The following is a 15758-nucleotide window of genomic DNA, read 5'->3' on the forward strand; positions in this document are numbered from 1 at the left end:
GTGAGATATTAAAACGATTTATTAAAGAGATCGTTTTTAAATCAAATTCTAAACAAATATTGTACGAAACATTTTTCGATTAAACCAATAATTTATCGAGCATTATAGCTATCAATTTCTTTATATCTACAGGTGTCCCTATAAGTCGTGATATAATTTTAATCGCAAAAACTAGACTGAAAATGAAACGATTTTCTTAAATATTTTCAATATAGTTTGTCTTAAAAAGACTAAATTTGGCAAACAGTGCAATGTTATCACAAGAAATCGTTTAAAATCACTATTGGAAATATCGAACCGCGAGATCAATGCTATACAGGTGTTCACAAAGGTTATTTCTGTACAATTTATACCAGTATAGAGGGCCACCTGGTGGAGATATCAAAACGAATTATTAAAGAGATCGTTTTTAAATCAAATTCTAAATAAATATTGTACGAAACATTTTTAGATAAAACCAATAATATACTGTAATAACTAATAAAGCTTTCGAGACAGGTTTTACCTGAAAGAGAAACATAACCTCAATTCAGTTGACAGTAAATTTTTAGTTGCTCATAATTCTCTTAAAACTGTTACTATCCTTTCTAAACCATCCAGAACGGGAATATTAGTGTCAGTTACATTTAATTTATTAGAAGAAAATTTTCTGGAGAAGGGGAAAAGGGTATATAAGAAGAGGAAAAAGTTAAATCAAGACCATGCTATGTTAATTCCGTATAAGCATGCGTCAATAATAAATTTAGTTGTGACCCGTGATACCTTTGGCGCTGATAGCATACAACACAAGAACAGCTTCTTTACCGATTGAATTAATGTTCACATTTTTGATTTTTAGTTTTACCACCTCCTGATAAATTTATCCGATAGATAAATCCAGTTCTTAGCCAATGAGAGCGCTTAAAACCGCCGTAACCATGGCAACTATCCTCTAGATAGTTTATCAGGAGGATGGTAAAAGTAGGCCTAATAATTGTAAGAAATAATCTAAAAACTGTTTATAGCAGGCTTGTAGTTTATTTATAACGAATAGTGAGAAGTGAGTGACAAGAAGATTGAAAAGGAAAGTATTGTTAATGTTAAGATTGATTAATGACTAAAAGAACAATTAAGGTTGATGTTTTTTAGCTTATATTAGTGATAGTTTTATTTTGTATAATTATAAATTAAATTAATTTATAAAATAATTTTGTAATTTAATTATAGTTTTTTATTACATACTTTTTTTACTTCATTTTATATGTTTTTTTAATTTATTTTATCAAATTTTGTTTTATTATTAACATTATAATACCTGTTACACTATATAATTGTTTTTTGATAACTGTGTATGTTGAAATTTTGCAGAAACAAATTCGCTATAAGCGAAAATTGTTTCTGTTTAATGTCGTTCGGTATTTTGTTATAGAATTTTACTCCAAGAAATTTGAAATGGCACTCTTTTAGTTGGATATTCATGTAAAGTGTCATGAGTAACAAAGTCGTCGAGATTCCACCTTACATATATTACACATTCCAAAATGTACAATGCCGGGAAGGTCACATATTATGATAATTTAGTATATTTTGCCACATAACACCATCTCGTCCTCTAAGCAACACCAAACGAGTAGTCTCAAATCTACATTCTTTTGATAATCATGGCAAAATATTTAGCTATTGCTTTCGTTGTTGCTTTATGTTTAAACATGGTTTTGAGCAATTCTTTTTATCTCTAAAATTATTGTAATTGTAGCGTGCTGTGGCAGCAGCTGAGATCATGAGATTCAAATTCTTTTGGCCTCATATGTCGAAACAAATTCGTATTTGGACAAAATCATGTTTACAATGCCAGAAAGTTAAGATACAAAGGCATACAAAATCGCCAATTCTCAAAATCAAAGTTCCAAAAGTTCGATTTGAACACATTCACATTGATTTGGTTGGCCCACTTGTTCCATCTCTTGGATGTACTTACTCTAAAAGATATCTCTGCAGCCTTTATTGCAGGTACTCTTTTCAGGCATTACTTCAGCCGTTTCGGTATTCCTACCATGATCACTCACGATCAAGGACGACAATTCGAATTACTATTATTTTCAAAATTCCAATTATTTTTAGGTACTCATCAAATACACACATCTGCTTATCACCCACAAAGTAACGGTATGATTGAACGATTTCACCGTACTTTGAAATACTTTGAAAAAATTATTGCTCGAGGTAATTCTACTATATGGAACAATGACTTGCCTTTGATTCTCCTAGGTCTAAGGTCATCCCTAAAGGAGGATTTAGGTTGCTCATCCGCTGAATTGGTTTATGGTCAGCAACTCAGATTACCAGGAGAATTTTTCTTACCTACCGAACCATCAATTGAAACTGAACCATTATTATCACATTTAAAATCATCTTTTGCTGACATTAAACCTTTTGTTCACAAAGAATTATTCAGGTCAAACTTTGTTTTTATTAAAATTACTGGAATTAAACCTACGTTGTCTCCTAGGTACGAAGGTCCCTTCAGAGTGTTGAAGAGATTTTCAAAATTTTTCGTTGTATTGAAAGACAGTAAAGAAATAAATGTAAGCCTCGATTTGCTGAAACCGGCTTTCTTTCTGAACGAAAACGTTTCTCCTGAAGTCAACAATTTAATAATTAATAAAACTAAAAAAGTACATTTTAAATTTTAATTCAAATTTTTGACTAAATGTTATCCCTCTTTCTGTTCTTTCTTTATAGGAGGGGAAGTTGATGTAGCGTGCTGTGGCAGCAGCTCCATTTAAAAACATTAAAATTGTATTTCATTTGTTATTATTTTTATATTTGCCACACAATTGTTTTTGATGCAAAACACAACAGACGCAAAATAAAAGTCTGCCAAAAGTTAATTTTATAATTGTATTATTATGTTGGCTAATACCCCATAGCCACAGTAATGTTTATAAGATCTTTTGTGGTTATAGGTGAAATTGTCAGGCAAAAGAGGGTAACATGTGATCTTTTAAGTTTTGAGGTTGGAGCAGTTGCTCTTAAGCATTCTGTTTGTGCGGCTCATTGTCTCTTATTGGGCAAAAAGGGTGGATATTGTAATAATGGAGTATGCGTTTGCAGAAGGAATGTTAAGACCGGTAGTTTTCTTTTGAAAACCAAATTAAAGCGTGAAGGAATGTTAGGATAGGTCAGTTTTGTTTTCAAACACTAATTATAGCGTGAAGGACAGTCGGTTTTCTTTTGAACCCCAATTATAGCGTGAAGGACTGCCGGTTTTCTTTTGTATCCCAATTATAGCATGAAGAAATCCCAATTAAAGCGTGAAGGAATGTTAAGACCGGTAGTTTTCTTTTAAAAACCAAATTAAAGCGTAAAGGAATGTTAGCATAGGTCAGTTTTGTTTTGAAAGCCTAATTATAGCGTGAAGGAAAGTCGGTTTTCTTTTGAACCCCAATTATAGCGTGAAGGACTGCCGGTTTTCTTTTGTATCCCAATTATAGCATGAAGAAATCCCAATTAAAGCGTGAAGGAATGTTAAGACCGGTAGTTTTCTTTTGAAAAACAAATTAAAGCGTGAAGGAATGTTAGGATAGGTCAGTTTTGTTTTGAAACCATAATTATAGCGTGAAGGAATGTCGGTTTTCTTTTGAACCCCAATTATAGCGTGAAGGACTGCCGGTTTTCTTTTGTATCCCAATTATAGCATGAAGAAATCCCAATTAAAGCGTGAAGGAATGTTAAGACCGGTAGTTTTCTTTTGAAAACCATATTAAAGCGTGAAGAAACCCAAATTAAAGCGTGAAGGAATGTTAGGATAGGTCAGTTTTGTTTTGAAACCATAATTATAGCGTGAAGGAATGTCGGTTTTCTTTTATACCCCAATTATAGCGTGAAGGACTGCCGGTTTTCTTTTGTATCCCAATTATAGCATGAAGAAATCCCAATTAAAGCGTGAAGGAATGTTAAGACCGGTAGTTTTCTTTTGAAAACAAATTAAAGCGTGAAGAACCCCAAATTAAAGCGTGAAGGAATGTTAGGATAGGTCAGTTTTGTTTTGAAACCATAATTATAGCATGAAGGAATGTCGGTTTTCTTTTATACCCCAATTATAGCGTGAAGGACTGCCGGTTTTCTTTTGTATCCCAATTATAGCATGAAGAAATCCCAATTAAAGCGTGAAGGAATGTTAAGACCGGTAGTTTTCTTTTGAAAACCAAATTAAAGCGTGAAGAAACCCAAATTAACGCGTGAAGGAATGTTAGGATAGGTCAGTTTTGTTTTGAAACCATAATTATAGCGTGAAGGAATGTCGGTTTTCTTTTGAACCCCAATTATAGCATGAAGGACTGCCGGTTTTCTTTTGTATCCCAATTATAGCATGAAGAAATCCCAATTAAAGCGTGAAGGAATGTTAAGACCGGTAGTTTTCTTTTGAAAACAAATTAAAGCGTGAAGAAACCCAAATTAAAGCGTAAAGGAATGTTAGGATAGGTCAGTTTTGTTTTGAAAGCCTAATTATAGCGTGAAGGAATGTCGGTTTTCTTTTGAACCCCAATTATAGCGTAAAGGACTGCCGGTTTTCTTTTGTATCCCAATTATACTGTGAAGAAACCCCAATTAAAGCGTGAAGATATGTTAGGACAGGTCAGTTTTGTTTTCAAACCCTAATTATAGCGTGAAGGAATGTCGGTTTTCTTTTGAACCCCAATTATAGCGTGAAGGAAAGTCGGTTTTCTTTTGAACCCTAATTATACTGTGAAGAAACCGCAAGTATAGTGTGAAGATATGTTAGGACAGGTCAGTTTTGTTTTCAAACCCTAATTATAGCGTGAAGGAATGTCGGTTTTCTTTTGAACCCCAATTATAGCGTGAAGGAAAGTCGGTTTTCTTTTGAACCCTAATTATACTGTGAAGAAACCGCAAGTATAGTGTGAAGATATGTTAGGACAGGTCAGTTTTGTTTTCAAACCCTAATTATAGCGTGAAGGAATGTTGGTTTTCTTTTGAACCCCAATTATAGCGTGAAGGAAAGTCGGTTTTCTTTTGAACCCTAATTATACTGTGAAGAAACCGCAAGTATAGTGTGAAGATATGTTAGGACAGGTCAGTTTTGTTTTCAAACCCTAATTATAGCGTGAAGGAATGTCGGTTTTCTTTTGAACCCCAATTATAGCGTGAAGGAAAGTCGGTTTTCTTTTGAACCCTAATCATACCGTGAAAAAACCGCAATTATAGCATGAAGAAATGTTAAGATAGGTCAGTTTTGTTTCAAGATAACTTACGAGTCAGTTGACGAATCAAAATTATGCGATAACATAATTGTGTTATTTTCAGTTTGATAAGGGCCGGTTTATCAATGTCGAGTTAAATCTGTTAGATACGCAACTCATGGATAAACTTGCCTAACAGATAACCTCAGCGAATCGTTTATCCAGCAACTTTCTACCCGACAGGCAGCAACCTACGAGATAGAACATAGATGGTACTCTTGAGTGTTAACATTAGAAACGGAAATGAAACGTAATTGGTGAAATTTGAATAATTGACTTTAGTTTATGAAGTTGATATAAACAGCTGATCGTGTTTTGGAGGTTACCATTTCTGTGTGCTCTCGGTATTGTGCTTTGTTTTCGAAAACCTCTTTTATAATGGAATTCCTACATGAATATTTATTAGACAGCGATAAAGATGAGGATATTGTCCAACTCTTAAATTATAAACAACGACCATATATTATAAAAGAAAGACAAAAGTCAAAACCACTTTGAGGAGTTGGACGACCACGTATTATTATTATTTTTTTAATTACTAGATTATTATTTATTTTCTATAACATTTTTATATTCGTTTGCCAAATCCATCAGAAAGTTCTTTTCTGCTGTACTAAAATTTGATGATCTTTTCTTTCTCTTGCTTATCCATCACCACAATTATAAGCTTAATTTATTTTTGACGTTATATTTTGATTTTATTGTCATTTACTTTCACCAAGCAACCAAACTTGTGCTCACATTTTTTTGATAATATCTAATAGGTAAACCCTTAATCAGTACTTCAATCTGGTGGGTATCCAAATGTCATATTTATCTATAAGATTACCCTAAACTAGGGGTGGATAAACGATTCGTCGACGTTATCTATCAGCTACAATTTTAATTAACAGATAATTCATCTTAACTAGATATTGATAAATCTATAGATTATTTTCGATCGACATAAATCTTTATAAGTTTCTTAACGTAAACATAATAGTTTGACATCTGTCTTTATTGGCGTTACGCTCTCTCTCGCTCAGAAAACGAATTTAAAACTAGAAATCTGTAATTTAAACGTTCGTTTTAGAGCCTGAACTCGCTAAATTATTATTTTGTAAAAAAAACCCTAAGATAGGAGAACTCAAAAACTTAATTAAAAATAAAAATAAGTATAACGTTTTTCAATACATTTGAAGTGATCTCTCCATTTCAAAAATATGGAGAATGTACGAAAAGCAGGTTCAAGATCCCGTCCTTGGTGTTAAGCAATGCTATTATTTCCTTAAGGTTTTTGTAAGTTTTTTTTTAATATTGGGTACACCACAAACGGACATGTGTTCAAAATGACTTGAATTAGAAGAAAAAATAAAGAAAGAAACCGACAAAACTAAAAAGACTGCATTTTTAACGGAAAAAAGAAAACAAAAGACAGGATGTCATGAAATAGCGTTGTATGTTTATCACAGACTGCAACATATGGACTCTACTACGATGCGTTGCAGATGGATGTGGAGGCCAAAATAAAAATTCGATTCTTATCTTAATGCTTGGAAAGTAGCACCTTCAACTCTTCAAAAAAACAGAATGCATTTTCCCTGTTCCTGGGCATTCATTTATTCCGCCAGATAAAGTGTTTGTAGGGATAGAAAAAGTCATCAGAAAGAAAGAGGTACTTTCTCAACCAGAGGAATTTTACACAATTTTGCAAAGCTATGGCTAGGTATTTCACTTTGGAAATGAAGTTTATGCTCCGTAGAAGAAACTAAAACAAGAAGTATTTCTGTTTTATCCTTCCATTCCAATAATAATTTGAAAGTCGTCCTAAGTCTAGCAGTTTTTGCACGTAAAGTGCCATAATAGATGTTTTAATGCCATAATTTGGAAAACGGATGAAATGTTGAAAATTCCTAATCTATTAGCTTTCCAACGATGTACAGAAAGTAGTTCTAAACTTGGTTTTTGAAATTTTCTGAAAATTTGTATGAATATAACCTTATGCCCTAATGACACAAAAGCATCGAGTTGGGATGTATATCGCCATCAATCCTTGTGGAAGACGTGGTCGAAGGGTAGCGCACGCGTCTGTAGGCGTCGCGGCGCAGGCGTCGCCGTCGCTATCACCCTCGTGGCTTCGTCGGAGAGCCCGTGCCCGTAGTAAATTGCGCTCGCTCGCTGAAACAGCGTGCCATCCACGAATCGTCCCGCGAAAGTCGTGAGGAAAGTGCGCGGCCTTTGGAATGATTCGGTGAGGAAGGACAAGACAACCTCAGTGCCTGCCTGATGTTGCAGTGTCCTCTGTTTGAGTAGTGTTGTTGTTGTTCTTTGTTGTGACACGGCTCTGTTTGTTGTTGAGCCTCACCACCGGTTACCGTCTCAACCCCTTTGTGGGGTGCCGGCAAAATTTGGCCGTACGCGGCTTCAGGTAAGCTTTAAGTTTTCACACTAAATTTTCGACCACTAAATTTAAACCCTGTTGCACACGATCCGATTCGAAAAGAACAACAGGTAAAATTACGGCCTGTATTGAGCCAATTGCAAGAAGCACGACGCGCTGTAGGGCTTCCGACACGTCCGGCGCTTTATTCCTTGAATGGTTAAGCGGCGACCGCACGCCACTGGTGGCAGTCGTCCAAGGGCTTTTGGATCCCGCGACGAAACCGCCAGAAATAATGGGGGGTCCGGTTGCCAAAACGCCATTGTTTCGCTACACACGGAGAAATTAGTTGATTCTCTCCGGACTTATCACAAAAAAAATACAAAGATTAAAACGTTATCTTTATGTAGTTATTGATTATTGATAACTCCCCCTTGTTTCCACTTATTTCTCTTAAATCAAGGTTACAACAAGGTTGAAAGTGTTTAAAGTAGTCAAAAGGACGGTTGGTTTCGGTTTTAATGTTATACAAAAGCCGTGGGTCGGAGAAAACCTGCTGTGGAAGATCGTGCACGGTTCCTGGGACGAAATAATGGTACAACGACACGTCTTTTATGCGCGATCGCAACAAAAAGACTGGGTGAAGCCAGCGGAGCGTGGATCCTGTGAGAACGATAAGGCGCGGGGCAGGAAAGCAATGGGGGAGGTGCAGGTGGGAGCCGCTGCCTCGGATTTCCTCTCCCTGAATACTAAGATCCGTATTTGCATCGGAGGCGCACTCAGCCAATTGCACCCTGTACCTGGGCGAGGGACGTCAAGATCAACTCGACTTACTCGGCGGATTCTGTAGAAACAAAAGAACGGCAAGGGGGAGAGTCTGAAACCGCGATTCTGAAACTAAACCCACTACAGGGCTACGAGAATTATAATAATGGCACAAGGGAAATGTTCGTATTATTTATCACGCACTGAAAAAGGATTTATAAGAACAAGATGGAGCGGGGTTGATCGATTTCGTTGCACCCGCGTTGCTACATTCCTTTTTCTACTTGCCAGTCTTGCTACATGAGTTGGGTTGGGAGGTAATAAGGTGGGGCGTTGTTCCATTGTTGAACCATCTCCCGAATACAATGCAACTAAAACTCGCTCTCACTCTAAGTGGGGACCCAGAATATATCATCTAAGTTCGGCTTTACTTCCGCTCTAAGCTTGATTTACCGGCGATGGTTCGCCCACAAATGCGTTATTTCAATAAATCGTAGATATGGGGTCAATGCCAAATGGGATTTATCACGTTCTCTCTCAAACTTAACGGATTTAACCTTTACTATATGGCAAATCTTCATTTCTTACTTTTACATTTAAAATTAGTGTAGCCACTTTCGATAATTTTATCGCAAATATTAATTCATCAGGTGAACTTCGTCAAATGAAATAGGCTTTTAGAATCAGTTGGAAAATTTAAGGGTTTATGACATAATAAAAAAATTGTACAGAAATAACCTTTGTGAACACCTGTATAGCATTGATCTCGCGGTTCGATATTTCCAATAGTGATTTTAAACGATTTCTTGTGATAACATTGCACTGTTTGCCAAATTTAGTCTTTCTAAGACAAAAAATATTAAAATATTTAAGAAAATCGTCTTCATTTTCACTCTAGTATTTGCGATTAAAATTGTCACGACTTACAGGGACACCTGTAGATATACAGAAATTGATAGCTATAATACTCGATAAATTATTGGTTTAATCGAAAAATGTTTCGTACAATATTTGTTTAGAATTTGATTTAAAAACGATCTCTTTAATAATTCGTTTTGATATCTCCACCAGGTGGCCCTCTATACTGGTATAAAAACAACATTTTTGAGGTTATAACAATAATTATCGTTGGAATCAAAAAATGTTTCAAATAATAATTGTTTATAACTACATTTGCTATCATTTTTGTTAATAACATTTTTTCGTATCTTCACTAAACAGACTTGTATAGAGGTATAAAGCACTTTACAATCACCCTGTGAACATTGATGTCTACAATCCATGGTGTAAATACTAGATATTAATTCGAAAGCATGACATAATAAAAAAATTGTACAGAAATAACCGTTGTGAACACCTGTATAGCATTGATCTCGCGGTTCGATATTTCTAATAGTGATTTTAAACGATTTCTTATGATAACATTGCACTGTTTGCCAAATTTAGTCTTTTTAAGACAAACTATATTGAAAATATATAGGAAAATCGTTTTCATTTTCAATCTAGTATTTGCGATTAAAATTATGTCACGACTTACAGGGACACCTGTAGATATACAGAAATTGAGAGCTATAATACTCGATAAATTATTGGTTTAATCGAAAAATGTTTCGTACAATATTTGTTTAGAATTTGATTTAAAAACGATCTCTTTAATAAATCGTTTTAATATCTCACCCAGGTGGCGCTGTATACTGGTATAAAAACAACATTTTTGAGGTTATGTCAATAATTATCGTTGGAATTAAAAAATGTTTGAAATGATATTTGTTTGTAATTGAATTTTCTACAATTTTTGTTAATAACATTTTTTCGTATCTTCACTAAACAGACTTGTATAGAGGTATAAAGCACTTTACAATCACCCTGTGAACATTGATGTCTACAATCCATGGTCTAAATACTAGATATTAATTCGAAAGCATGACATAATAAAAAAATTGTACAGAAATAACCTTTGTGAACACCTGTATAGCATTGATCTCGCGGTTCGATATTTCCAATAGTGATTTTAAACGATTTCTTATGATAACATTGCACTGTTTGCCAAATTTAGTCTTTTTAAGACAAACTATATTGAAAATATTTAGGAAAATCGTTTCATTTTCAATCTAGTATTTGCGATTAAAATTATGCCACAACTTACAGGGACACCTGTAGATATACAGAAATTGATAGCTATAATACTCGATAAATTATTGGTTTAATCGAAAAATGTTTCGTACAACATTTGTTTAGAATTTGATTTAAAAACGATCTCTTTAATAAATCGTTTTAATATCTCACCCAGGTGGCGCTATATACTGGTACAAAAACAACATTTTTGAGGTTATGTCAATAATTATCGTTGGAATTAAAAAATGTTTCAAATGATATTTGTTTGTAATTGAATTTTCTACAATTTTTGTTAACAACATTTTTTCGTATCTTCACTAAACAGACTTGTATAGAGGTATAAAGCACTTTACAATCATCCTGTGAACATTGATGTCTACAATCCATGGTGTAAATACTAGATATCAATTCGAAAGCATGACATAATAAAAAAATTGTACAGAAATAACCTTTGTGAACACCTGTATAGCACTGATCTCGCGGTTCGATATTTCTAATAGTGATTTTAAACGATTTCTTGTGATAACATTGCACTGTTTGCCAAATTTAGTCTTTTTAAGATAAACTATATTGAAAATATTTAAGAAAATCGTTTCATTTTCAGTCTAGTATTTGCGATTAAAATTATGCCACGACTTAAGGGACACCTGTAGATATACAGAAATTGATAGCTATAATACTCGATAAATTATTGGTTTAATCGAAAAATGTTTCGTACAATATTTGTTTAGAATTTGATTTAAAAACGATCTCGTTAATAAATCGTTTTAATATCTCACCCAGGTGGCGCTGTATACTGGTATAAAAACAACATTTTTGAGGTTATGTCAATAATTATCGTTGGAATTAAAAAATGTTTCAAATGATATTTGTTTGTAATTGAATTTTCTACAATTTTTGTTAATAACATTTTTTCGTATCTTCACTAAACAGACCTGTATAGAGGTATAAAGCACTTTATAATCATCCTGTGAACATTGATGCCTACAATCCATGGTGTAAATACTAGATATTAATTCGAAAGCATGACATAATAAAAAAATTGTACAGAAATAACCTTTGTGAACACCTGTATAGCATTGATCTCGCGGTTCGATATTTCCAATAGTGATTTTAAATGATTTCTTGTGATAACATTGCACTGTTTGCCAAATTTAGTCTTTTTAAGACAAACTATATTGAAAATATTTAAGAAAATCGTCTTCATTTTCACTCTAGTATTTGCGATTAAAATTATGCCACGACTTAAGGGACACCTGTAGATATACAGAAATTGATAGCTATAATACTCGATAAATTATTGGTTTAATCGAAAAATGTTTCGTACAATATTTGTTTAGAATTTGATTTAAAAACGATCTCTTTAATAAATCGTTTTAATATCTCACCCAGGTGGCGCTGTATACTGGTATAAAAACAACATTTTTGAGGTTATGTCAATAATTATCGTTGGAATTAAAAAATGTTTCAAATAATATTTGTTTGTAATTGAATTTTCTACAATTTTTGTTAATAACATTTTTTCGTATCTTCACTAAACAGACTTGTATAGAGGTATAAAGCACTTTACAATCACCCTGTGAACATTGATGTCTACAATCCATGGTGTAAATACTAGATATTAATTCGAAAGCATGACATAATAAAAAAATTTTACAGAAATAACCTTTGTGAACACCTGTATAGCATTGATCTCGCGGTTCGATATTTCCAATAGTGAACGATTTCTTGTGATAACATTGCACTGTTTGCCAAATTTAGTCTTTTTGAGACAAACTATATTGAAAATATTTAATAAAATCGTTTTCATTATCAGTCTAGTATTTGCGATTAAAATTATGCCACGACTTAAGGGACACCTGTAGATATACAGAAATTGATAGCTATAATACTCGATAAATTATTGGTTTAATCGAAAAATGTTTCGTACAATATTTGTTTAGAATTTGATTTAAAAACGATCTCTTTAATAAATCGTTTTAATATCTCACCCAGGTGGCGCTGTATACTGGTATAAAAACAACATTTTTGAGGTTATGTCAATAATTATCGTTGGAATAAAAAAATGTTTCAAATGATATTTGTTTGTAATTGAATTTTCTACAATTTTTGTTAATAACATTTTTTCGCATCTTCACTAAACAGACTTGTATAGAGGTATAAAGCACTTTACAATCACCCTGTGAACATTGATGTCTACAATCCATGGTGTAAATACTAGATATTAATTCGAAAGCATGATGAATTTAATGTCGATATCAAGGGTAACAAAACAAAATAGAGATGAATTGGATCCGTAGATGTTTCACTCTTGAAGCAAAAGCGCTTATCTCTGTATTGTAGCTGTGTGCTCGGCGTCCTTATCCGGGATTTTTATCGCTAGGGAAACACAATACGCACGGCGTATGTAGGTTAACGCGCAGAATGGGGCGGAGATCGCAATCGTTCCCTCACAGAGCACGATATATTACCGATGGGCTTTCGCAATTAAAGCTCCCTACTGAACGATGCGCTCCCTTTTTCAGAGGAATTCGTTTATACCCTTGCGTTCGATTTAAATTTTTCATCGAGCCAGACTCGAAATCGTTCGTGTGTGAGAAGAGAAATTTCTGAAAATTTGAAAATAAGCCTTGTCAGAAAGAATTTCGTCCCGTTTGAAATTGCCGGTCATTTATCAAAACGTCCCGTAGGTGGTTCTGCATATGAACGCGAACGGGCGACGTCCAAAGCCTTCGGTACAAAAGGGGAGTTCCGCAAAAACTTGTCTAGGCTAGGAATCGCTAGTCATTTGTTCAGCGTCGCCGTCACATCGTAGACAGCCGACAGCTACGCCCGCTCTCGTCATATGTTATTGCATTCCGGGCGTCCGTCGCGACGCTCAGGAAGTTTATCTTATACTTCTGCAACTGTTTCAGTTCGGTTTTTCCAACATCGTTCTCTTGCTTTCGACGACCCATTAGCGCGTGTATTGTCGAGAGACCTTTGCTGAAATCGCAGATAATGCAGCCCGTATTTTTCGAGGGACCCCAGTGTCAATAACGCGTTTGTACTGCATTGGGGCTATTAACAATGCTAATTGGACGTTCGTAATGTAATTGATATTCCGGTGAGAATGATTCGCTTCGAATTGATCACATTTATTAAAATATAAATATTATTTGATCAGAAAAGCTATTCGAATACTAATTTTTCTAGACTCCATTTTGATAGGATTTTATGATGACAATATCTCACTCGAAAGCATTAAGAGATTGCTGACATGCCCTTTAAAGTCAAATCACAAGTAATAGAGAGAGGCCCTCTCCGATAGGGTATTCTGAAATTTAATAAACTGAGAGTGTTAAATGACGGATCGTGTCAAAAGCCTTAGAAAACTCCTTTCATCCATCCCACGCAAGATATCTTCGGTAACATCAAGAAGAGCCGTGGTATAGCTGACACCAGGGCGAAATCCAGACTGATTGGCTGGTAATATATTAAATTCATTAAGATTGTCCCAGATTCTCACCGCCATAATCCTCTCTCGAATCTTCGAAGTAACATTTAAAATATTATTAGGTCGTAATCCTTTATATTAATCAGACCGGCAAGATGAGCATCATTATGGCCATTAGGACATGGCTGTCCTGTTCTTTTCAGTATTAACCTATCTTTTGAGAGATATTCAATACCATGCAAGCAGTATACAAATAACTACTTACCCTGCTGGGACCAGCTTGGGAAACGCCAACATCATTATTGTTTATATGTTTATTGTCGCTACTGGATGCTTCCATTTCCGTCTCGAGAATAAAGTCGGAAGTCGGTCTCTGTCTATTTTGCTCAACTTTAATCTACACGGTTCATACAATATCAAAACATTACAATAACAGTTTGACACGCTACCACATGGAGCAAAAACCAGCTGGCTCCTGGAGCTATCCGATTTTTGCACTGAAACATATAACAGGTAGATCTTTTCAACGTTTTGCAGTCGTATTAAGTTATGGAACTGCCTGGTTCTTGCACCAGTCTGTAGAGCATAGTTTTGAAACCTAAAATCAATGAAAAAATCAATATCCCTCAAAAGTGGAGTTTCTTGCACCCAGACCTTCAATTCGAATCAGTGTAAATTTGATGAAATCGTCGTTTTACATCTTGTTGTTGGTATAGTATAGATTTGGAACGTAGTAGAAAAAAAGTTTTAGTACAAAAGTTGTAGCAAATTGTATTCTTAACAATATTGCTCTTTTACACTTTTCTCTCAAATGCATAAATATCGAGATATATTCGATTGAGTGTAAAGTAGCTGAAATCAGCGTTTTACATCCTTTTGTTGGTATAGCATGGATTAGGAACGTTGTAGAAAAAAAAGTTTTAGTGCAAAAGTTGTAGCAAATTGTATTCTTAACAATATTGCTCTTTTACACTTTTCTCTCAAATGCATAAATATCGAGATATATTCGATTGAGTGTAAAGTAGCTGAAATCAGCGTCTTACATCCTTTTGTTGGTATAGCATGGATTAGGAACGTTGTAGAAAAAAAGTTTTAGTACAAAAGTTGTAGCAAATTGCATTCTTAACAATATTGCTCTTTTACACTTTTGCTCTCAAATGCATAAATATCGAGATATATTCGATTGAGTGTAAAGTAGCTGAAATCAGCGTTTTACATCCTTTTGTTGGTATAGCATCGATTAGGAACGTTGTAGAAAAAAAAGTTTTAGTATAAAAGTTGTAGCAAATTGTATTCTTAACAATATTGCTCTGTTACACTTTTGCTCTCAAATGCATAAATATCGAGATATATTCGATTGAGTGTAAAGTAGCTGAAATCAGCGTTTTACATCCTTTTGTTGGTATAGCATGGATTAGGAACGTTGTAGAAAAAAAAGTTTTAGTACAAAAGTTGTAGCAAATTGTATTCTTAACAATATTGCTCTTTTACACTTTTGCTCTCAAATGCATAAATATCGAGATATATTCGATTGAGTGTAAAGTAGCTGAAATCAGCGTTTTACACCCTTTTGTTGGTACAGCATGGATTAGGAACGTTGTAGAAAAAAAGTTTTAGTATAAAAGTTGTAGCAAATTGTATTCTTAACAATATTGCTCTTTTACACTTTTGCTCTCAAATGCATAAACATCGAGATATATTCGATTGAGTGTAAAGTAGCTGAAATCAGCGTTTTACATCCTTTTGTTGGTATAGCATGGATTAGGAACGTTGTAGAAAAAAAAGTTTTGGTATAAAAGTTGTAGCAAATTGTATTCTTAACAATATTGCTCTTTTACAC

General features: G+C 34.2%; 1 protein-coding gene across 13 annotated transcripts in view; it reads left to right on the top strand.

Moving 5' to 3' along the window:
- The window catches only part of LOC111415491 (bruno 3), a 318531-nt gene that overhangs the window by 3369 nt on the left and 299404 nt on the right, over positions 1-15758 (top strand). For 2 of the 13 annotated variants that reach the window (XM_071199554.1, XM_071199553.1), the window contains exon 1: positions 7405-7650. The exons of the other annotated variants lie outside the window; for them this stretch is intronic. The gene's annotated coding sequence lies outside the window, so the exon portion shown is untranslated. Of the gene's footprint in view, positions 1-7404; positions 7651-15758 lie in introns of those variants that run through there. 13 annotated transcript variants of the gene reach the window in all.

The sequence above is a fragment of the Onthophagus taurus genome, chromosome 10 (assembly GCF_036711975.1).
Source record: "Onthophagus taurus isolate NC chromosome 10, IU_Otau_3.0, whole genome shotgun sequence".
Taxonomy (NCBI): domain Eukaryota; kingdom Metazoa; phylum Arthropoda; class Insecta; order Coleoptera; family Scarabaeidae; genus Onthophagus; species Onthophagus taurus.